Source organism: Silene latifolia, chromosome 4 (genome assembly GCF_048544455.1).
Source record: "Silene latifolia isolate original U9 population chromosome 4, ASM4854445v1, whole genome shotgun sequence".
NCBI lineage: Eukaryota > Viridiplantae > Streptophyta > Magnoliopsida > Caryophyllales > Caryophyllaceae > Silene > Silene latifolia.
In genome coordinates, this window is record NC_133529.1 from 73,095,664 (window position 1) to 73,104,502 (window position 8,839).

Consider the following 8,839-nt stretch of genomic DNA (forward strand, 5'->3'; position numbering starts at 1 on the left):
TGACTTGCTCGGTTGTTCCCCTACACTCACTTGAGTCATGACCCAAGGTTCCACAATTCTCACATATCCCACTTGGGATTGATGAGGATGCCGTCAAGGCATTGACATGATGCTTTGATGATTTTGAGTTTTCCTCAAGTCTAGCCATAGCTTGTTCAAACTTCAAGTTGATTGTGTCAATGTGAGCACTAAGTTGAGCACCCAATTGAGTAACGGTGTCCACTTCATACTTTCCTCCTCTAGTAGCCTTGCGAGGCCTACTATATTGTGAATTATGGACCGCCATTTCCTCAATCTTGTTCCATGTTTGATTGTCATCAACTTCGGTGAACATTCCATTCGATCCCATATTGAGAATGTTCCTTGAATCTTCATATAAACCATTCCAAAATTGTTGCACCAAAAACCATTCGCTAAGTCCATGGTGAGGACATGAGCGACAAATACCTTTGAACCGCTCCCAAGCTTCATACAAAGACTCTTCATCCCTTTGCTTAAAACCCGTAATTTGAGCTCTTAGCATATTGGTCTTTTCCGGTGGGTAGAATTTTTGGTAGAAAGCTGGAGCTAGCTTCTTCCAAGAATCTATTCCAAGGGTGGCCTTATCAAGGCCCTTCAACCATTGCTTTGCGGTGCCGATTAACGAAAAAGGAAATAAGACCCATCTTATTTGGTCTTGAGTCACGCCCGTTTGAGAGATAGCTTCACAATAATCACAAAATGTTTCCATATGAGAATGAGGGTCCTCACTAGGCATTCCCCAGAATTGGCTCCTCTCAACTAGTTGGATGAAGGCGGACTTGGCAATAAAGTTTCCGGTAAGATGTTGTGGGGTAGGAGTACCATTTGGTAGATCCTCCTCGGTGGGTATAGAGTGTGACGAGAATTTAGGCATTGTAGGTGGATTTTGTGTGGTATTGTTTAATGGGTTCTCTTCTCCTTCTATTGCGAAAGGATTGACAAACTCACTAGTGGGTTGAACAACATCACCAACACCTCCCAAATTCCTCCTAACAAGTCTCCTATTATTCGTCAAGGTTCTTTCGATTTCACGGTCAAAAGGTAACAAATCTCTTTGTAACCTTCTAGACATGCAAAATATCAAACAACTAGAAAACAATTAGAACAAACCTTGAGGAGTTTTACTTCCCCAAGGTGAAAAAGACACAACTAAAAACAATAAAAGAAATCTTAAATCAATTAAACACCGTCCCCGGCAACGGCGCCATTTTTGATCGGGTCCATTTCGTGTTCACAATTAAGCATATGTGGTCGTTGGTCAATGGTCGATACAAAACACAATTTATACTTCACAAACAACTCTACAATTAGTAAAGAGGCAAGTAAAGGTCGGATCCCAAGGGACGGGTATTGAAATGAAGATTCTATTGTAACTAGTGGTGTCTAGGGGTGTCACAAATTGGGTTGATGTAGAAGGTTACTAAACTAAGATAGCAATGAAAATAAACTAACAAGGTAAATAAAATAAGGGATGTAAACAATTGATTAAAAGCACTAGGGTGTCATGGGTTCATAGGGGAATCATGGGATATGATCATACAAACATGTTCTCAAATTATAAGCAAGCAATTATTGTTGTGATGGATTGAGTTGGGTTATATCTTACAATCCTAGGAAAGTTTGGGTCCGGGGCGAATCTCTTGGATTGTACAACACCTACAAGTCGACTTAATCTTCCCTACTTAACACATGCATGGTCTAACAAGACTCGAGTTGGGTTATGTCTTACAAGTCAAGTTGAAAGGATAGAAGATGATAGTAAATGCAAGGATTCATAGGCTTAGCATTTCATCAAATATAACATGTGCATGTATTAAGATCAAAACAAGCAAGCAAATAAGATATGAAAGCATATTAATTTAAGCATGAATCATTCCCCATGTTGGTTTCCCTAATCACCCATTAAACCCTAGCTAAGAGACTACTCACTCATTATCATATTGATCATGCTAGAAAGGTTGTCAATCATACTAACATAATGAAACATGATGAATAAATGAAAGTAATTAGCAATAATTAAAAAGGGATTAAGAGATTATACCTACTAATGATTCCAATAATAAAGCAAGAATAATAGAAGTACTTGAATCCTAGATTGAGAGGTTGTCAATCTCCCAATAATAACCCAAATAATCTTCAATTACCCAAAATAAAGTAAGAACAAGAGAGAGATTAAAGAACTAAAACTTGGATTAAAACTTGATTAATATTTGATTACAACATTGAAGAGAGATTTGATTGATATTAACTACACTAATTATTGATAAGAAGAACATGCTCCTCTAATTAGACTAATGGGGTATTTATAGTGAAAATTAGGGAGGATGCATTAGGGTTAACTAAGGGCTAAACTAGTAATTACACTTTTTAAGTTGAGCAAGGAGCCTCCGGGATTATCCGAGAGAAGGGCTTCTCTTATCGATGCTTGAGGAATGAAAACGTCTTTGTCTTTGCGATCCGTGCGGATGGGAGTCGGGACGGCCGGATCTGGGTTGAGGAATCCGAGCGGATTCTTGGGCAAGACGCTCGGATGGCGAGGGGAATCCGAGCGGATTCCTTTGCGGGACGCTCGGATTGGCGAGGACGGACGGATTCTCTACAATCCGTTCGGATTGTAGTTCAGCAGCTTTCCTTCTTCTTTTTCTTCCCTTTTCTTCATGAATTCCTTGGGGATTTCCTTGGGGACTCAAGGATCCTTTTCTCAACATTGCTCTTCTACTATGCTATGTACAAAGGCCTTCTAGTCTTGTCTCTCCTTGATGCTTGGTCATTGAATATGATCAATTAAGCCTTGTTTTGCCATGAAAATGCAAGATTCTTACTCCTTTCCTACCAAGGGATCAAAATCTCAAAGAATATGCAAAACAAAGAACTAAAGATAAGAAATGACCCAAATAGGCACTAAAAAGCATAGAAACAATGGTAATTCGGGGACTAAATATGCGCCAATTATGGTCGCATCACAAATACACCTCTATGTCATTTCCAGGTTGTCGAGGGCCAGACATCAACAAAGACAACATCAGATACTTCCCTTTCATGCAAACTCATGGGGGCAAATTATTGATGGCCAACACAACTGGTCAAGTACTATGTTGGGTACTCATGTTTCCATGAGGGTTCATTCCATCTGTGAGCCCTAGACGCAAGTTCCTTGCTTCTTTGGCGAAGTCAGGATATTTAGCATCAAACTCTTTCCACTGTTGACCATCTGCTGGGTGTCTTAACTTTCCATCTTCAATCCTTCCACTATTATGCCAAGTCAAGATTCTTGCATTTTCTTCATTCAAATAATTTTTTATGAATCTTGGTATTATTGAAAAATACCACAACACCTTAGCTGGGATCCCTTCCTTAGTCTTATAACGCCATACAGAGCAGTGCGGACAATATGATAATTTCCCATAATCTTTACGGTACAATATACAGTCATTGGGATAAGCATGTATTTTCTCATATTCCATGCCCAATTCTCTAATCATTTTTTAGCCTCATATGTCCGACTCGGAAGAACATTACCATCAGGAAGCATGTCACATAGCAAAGCTAGAAGATCCGTAAAACTCTTATCACTCCACCCATTTTCCCTCTTCAAGTTATATAACTTTACCACTGTGGACAATTTGGTATACTTCTTACAACCAGTAAATAAAGGCATTTCAGATTGACTCAACTTCTTAATTAAATCATCAGCATTTATTTCCCCATCACCGGTAGCTTCAAAATCATCGAATCCATCATCTTCAGCAAACTTCTCACCTAAAACAACTTCAGGTGTAGGTGAACGATTGTTTACACACACACATCATATGCCCCATCCCCTATATCTAAACCAGCAGCTTCAGGTGTATGATTACTTACCTCTACATCTGGGATAGGCAAAACCCTAATATTACCACATCTATTACAAGGGTAGGGGATTGATGAGTGGAGATGAAAATTTTCACTAACGAAATTGTAAAATTCAGCAATTACATCTTTATAAATGGGATCACCAATCTCACCATCAATCATCCAAGTACGGTCCATATATAAGCCAGTAGCTACGAAAATAAGATTACCTTTTTTAAGCTATAAAGATCAATGACGGCGACGACGACAAAGATGACTTGTTCACCATCAGTCGTTCTATTATTAATACCTTGAAATTTCATTTATTTTTAGAGTTGCGTAATCTAAGACGGTTCTTATAAGAACCGTTGTAATTGTGCATGTATGCATGAGGTGAATAATGGTCAAACAACCAATAAAAATAGGGCATGCATTGGTAAACTAAAATCACAAACTTTTCAGTTTTCACAGTGGATCTGTTTTTACAATGGTTTTAAGAAACACCGTTGTAAATTGGTGTAATATGACAACTGCTTTAAAATAACCGTTGTGGATATATGTAATATGATAACGGCTTAACAATGAACCGTTATCATTTTGTCTTATTATTATTATAACGGTTCCAATTCTTATTATCTTATTATGCCGTTTCCATTCTTTTTTATTATTATAAGTAAAAATTTAGTCATTATAATATTTTATTTGGTGGATTGCCTTTTAGTGTAAGGACTTAATTAAAACGTAACAAATAACATAAATAATTAAACTTTAATTCAAATAACCACCATAATCAAAATACAACTCATAATGTCAGATAATAATTAAAGACTTAATTAGAATCTGATGAAGTATTAGGATAGTCTTCATGCCCAATTTTGGCATAGATCAAGTCGTAGATCGACTCTTCATCATCAGCGACCAGCGCAGGTGGAATGGCCACTTTCTCCCATGACATAGGCACGGTGGCAAAAATGTGATGCCTCCTGTAATGTGTCAGCGGAAGATGACCAACATGGGTAGCAACCCATAGATAAGTGCCATTTTGTCTAGCATCCGAATAGAAGTCCTCTTTCCCCGAAAATCTAGTCCCTAATTTTCTTGCCTGACGAAAACTATCATGGCAGTTGGCTTCGTCAAACTCGATAAAAGCGAAGCCTACAAAACCTTGCTTGTTTGTAGACACAAGGTACACTTTTTTAACCGCAGTGAAACCGGAGTCATGAAGCATTTGCGTGAACCACCCAAAATGAGGGTTTAAACCCTTTCCATTCCCACCATAACGAACCGGGAGATTATGGAGAATGCAAGTAAAAGGCTGTGCGTAACGATAACGTGATTGTAGCTCCGATACACCAGCCACATTTTTTTCAGAGAGAAATTAAAGAGTAAATGTTAGATAATTTAGATTTTGACCTAAAACATTATGAAGAGATATTTATGGAATTATTTTGGTCAAATTGAATATTATTGGTCAAATTGAATATTTATTAAAGTTCTGATAAAGTTTTGCATGCACTGGTTAAACTGAGAAATCTAATCAAATAGTGACAGCGGTTGAATTGAAAAACCGTTCTTTCATAATTGAAAATGATAAAGGTTACAAGAAACCCGTATCTACAACATAACAACGGGTACCACAAACCATTGCTGGTCCTAATTTAGTAACGGTTTTGAAATGCCGTTTTCTTAAACTGGTAACGGTTGTCTAACAACCGCTGATAAGAGAGATTTTATAATGAGCTTTTGGAAATCGTTAAACATTTTTTATAACGGTTTGTTAAGTAGCCGTTGTCAAATTATAATAACAACGGTTTTCGTGGGAAACCGATATTCTCGTTATCACGGTTTAGGTTTTCGCCAATATTTGGAAAACGGTAATCTAAGTGTCGTTATTAAATGCATTAAACCGTTGTGATACGCTCCTTATTGATTGCCAGATTTGGCGTAGTGGGAGTAAACTAAGAGAATGTTGACCGAAGTTGTGCGATATGGAAGTAAGGAATCGATGAGATGTATGATACTATCATGAGGGTGTGAGTTAAGGGTTATATAGGTATTTCAGGATAACATGCTAGTCATGAGTTTTGAGGAATTAAGAGCGTAAGAAGTTGGTAGAGTATTTGCACGATATGAGACTTTGGGTTGTGAGCTAGGTAACGATATAATTAAGGACAGAATTGGAATGAATGCTTAGGTAAATTTTGTTGACGGATTTGTTGTTTGTTAATTGGGATGTTAACCAAAATAGAAAGGAATTGTTATATTTTGAGGTAATAGGGAGAGGGTAGCGATACGAAAGATGGTGGCGGCGTGGTGTTGTTACAAGTGGCTAAGGATACTGATAAATAGAGATGATAGTCGTTCTAAAGGGGTTGATTCTATAGAGGTCGGATTGGTATGTATGGTTGTGAGGGAGTATAAGATGTGTATATAAGACGCTTTTTCTAGTAGGGAGTATTAATGATATGGGTACATTTGTCAGGAGGTGATAGTTATGCGAATGGGAGAATGTGCTATGAAGGGAATACGAGTTAAGCTTGGGAGAGAGATAACCTTTATCAATTGGTTACTTACGTGGTCAGGATTGGCTAGTTAGATTCAATTATGGGTCTACGATGTGTGTAAGTGTTTGTGTGAGGTTCTGACCTCATGAGTAATGGTATTGTGTGATAGTCATAAAGTTGTTACCTGAGTGTTCCGTGTTATATGTTGTGTATGGTTACCTAATAGGACGGTATTCAGAAAGGGTAATGGTGGTTAGAGGATCATGTGATGATTGTTGTGTCGAGACTCTTGTTTTGGTAATGTGGTTATTATGTTTCGGGTACGATCCAGGCACGGTACTCCGTGTTGCGATGCGGGTACTTTCGCGCTGCGGTGCGGCTGTTGGTGGCGGTGTTGCGATGTCGTCATCGATGGTGGTGGATTAGGCGGGATACTTATGAGACGAATTTTTGAAAGTGTATATCAGTTATATAGATTGTTGTTTTGTTTACTGCTTTTTCCTGTGAGTTTCGGGTTGGATATATAGACTGTTGCTTTGTTTATTGATGTTTCTTACCAGTTTCGGCTTGGGAGTGAGGGCAGAATATGATATGGAAGAGAGTTGCGTATGTTTCTGTTGTTGTCATGGTATATTGATATCCTGTTAATGGGACACAGTTGTGAGAGGTTGTTAGAGTATTTTTTATCTTGTTTTAGATGAGGCATTAGTTGACATAGTTGTGGCAAGTGATTGGTGAAACATGTGTTGTACTGAACTGGAAACTACAGGTGGTTTATAACCTTTTATCGGTACAGTAGGTACGGAGTGTTGGGACTTAGTATCATGTTAAGTTATGGGTGAGTTTTGCGGTAATAAAAGAAAAGAACTTGAGGATCTAGTGTGAGCGTGTGTAACAATTGTGTATCATGAGTTATGATTGTGGGGATAAGTGCATGTATAAAGAAGTATGTCATTTTGCGGTAATGTTGAAGAGTTGGAGTAGTGCTAATGCTGAGGATTTTATGGTATAGGTTAGATGGAGTGCAGAATTATTTGAGGTATGAGAAATGTTAGAGAAATAGAGCCCTGGGTATAGGAATGGTTGTATGTGTTGAGGTTATAGGCGGTTATTGTTGACATGCGGTGGTGATGAGGATAATGAGAAGAAATAGCTAAGGATCTAGTATTAGTGGGTTACGAGGACGTAACATTTATCTTAAGAGGAGTAGGATGCGACAAAGAGAGTTTGATGGTTGTCCATATTGTAGTATATTTGGAAATTTGAGTCTTGGTGTAGAATAAAGGATGGATTTATGTTGTGGTTGATACTATTAAAGGTAGTGGCAGCGCTTGTAGTAGTGTGTTCTTTATGAGTGTGAGTAAACTTCGAGGATGAAGTTCATTTTAAGGGTGGTAGAATGTGACATTCCATTTTGGTGGTTGATCTTACTTGGTGGATTGTCTTGATATTGGATTTGCTAGTGGATAATATGTTAGTGAGACGGAGTTAGCGGCTTTATTGGAGGTAGTATTATGTAGTTAGTGTCAAGAGGCTATGCTATAGTTGATACAATATCGTGAGCCATGTTGTGGAGGTAGGCATAGTTGGTGGAGTTAGTGTTAGGTGTATATGTTTTATAGGTTGGGTTTGAACTCCGGGGACGAAGTTTATTTTTAAGGAGGGAAGACTGTAATACCTCGGGTATTCTGGTCTTAGGGTACTCTATCGAGTAGGGGGCACTCTATCGAGTAAGTTGTATGTGGGTTCTGGAGTACGTTCTGATCTGAGTGTACTCGATCGAGTGAAGACAACTCGATCGAGTACGTGAGTTACTCGATCGAGTGTCGGTTTATTTACGGGTTTTGACACAATTTAATCGTAAAAGTGGAGGAGGTATTTATTAGTTATTTCATCAGTTCTTTTCATTTTTTCTTATATTCTCAAAAGGACTTTCATAAACATCAAACGACGTTTATTCCTCTCCATCTTCTACAATCAAATCTAAGGCTAGGGTTCATAGTTTTTGGGGATTTTTACATCCTTGCGATCCTTGGATTTTGGGTAAGATCTCTATGTTGTTCTTTAATTGATTTGCTAAGTTTGTTTAAACCCTAATTTGGGTGATTTGGGGATTTTGGGTAGAAATCGGATTATGATGTATAGTTTTTGCTTATTGTTGTAGGTGACGATGTGGTACTCTTGTACAATTGTATGTTTGGCTGCAGTTATAGCGGATTGCGAAAAGGTAGGGTTTCCCTACTCAGTTAACTATGTAATTAAGTTTAAAACGGTGTTGTTTGATGTACTGATATGATTATTGGATTGTTGAGATTGTTTAATTTGGATTGGCTTATTATATTAGTATTGCTATTTTCGTTGTTGATGTATATGTGGTTTGCGAGGTGCGCCCTCGGCTGAGTGGAGTCATCATCGGGAGCCCTTGATTCGCCCCTTGTGGTTCCCGTCACAAGGGGGTGTGCACATTAATGGACATGGGTTAT

The 8,839-nt window shown here is 38.3% G+C and overlaps 1 non-coding gene across 1 annotated transcript; it reads left to right on the forward strand.

The window, feature by feature from the left end:
• Positions 1 to 416: 416 nt before the first annotated feature.
• On the forward strand, positions 417 to 523 carry LOC141654329 (small nucleolar RNA R71). Its single transcript, XR_012547890.1, has one exon. It is a non-coding gene; the product is annotated as a small nucleolar RNA R71 (small nucleolar RNA).
• Positions 524 to 8,839: the final 8,316 nt, after the last annotated feature.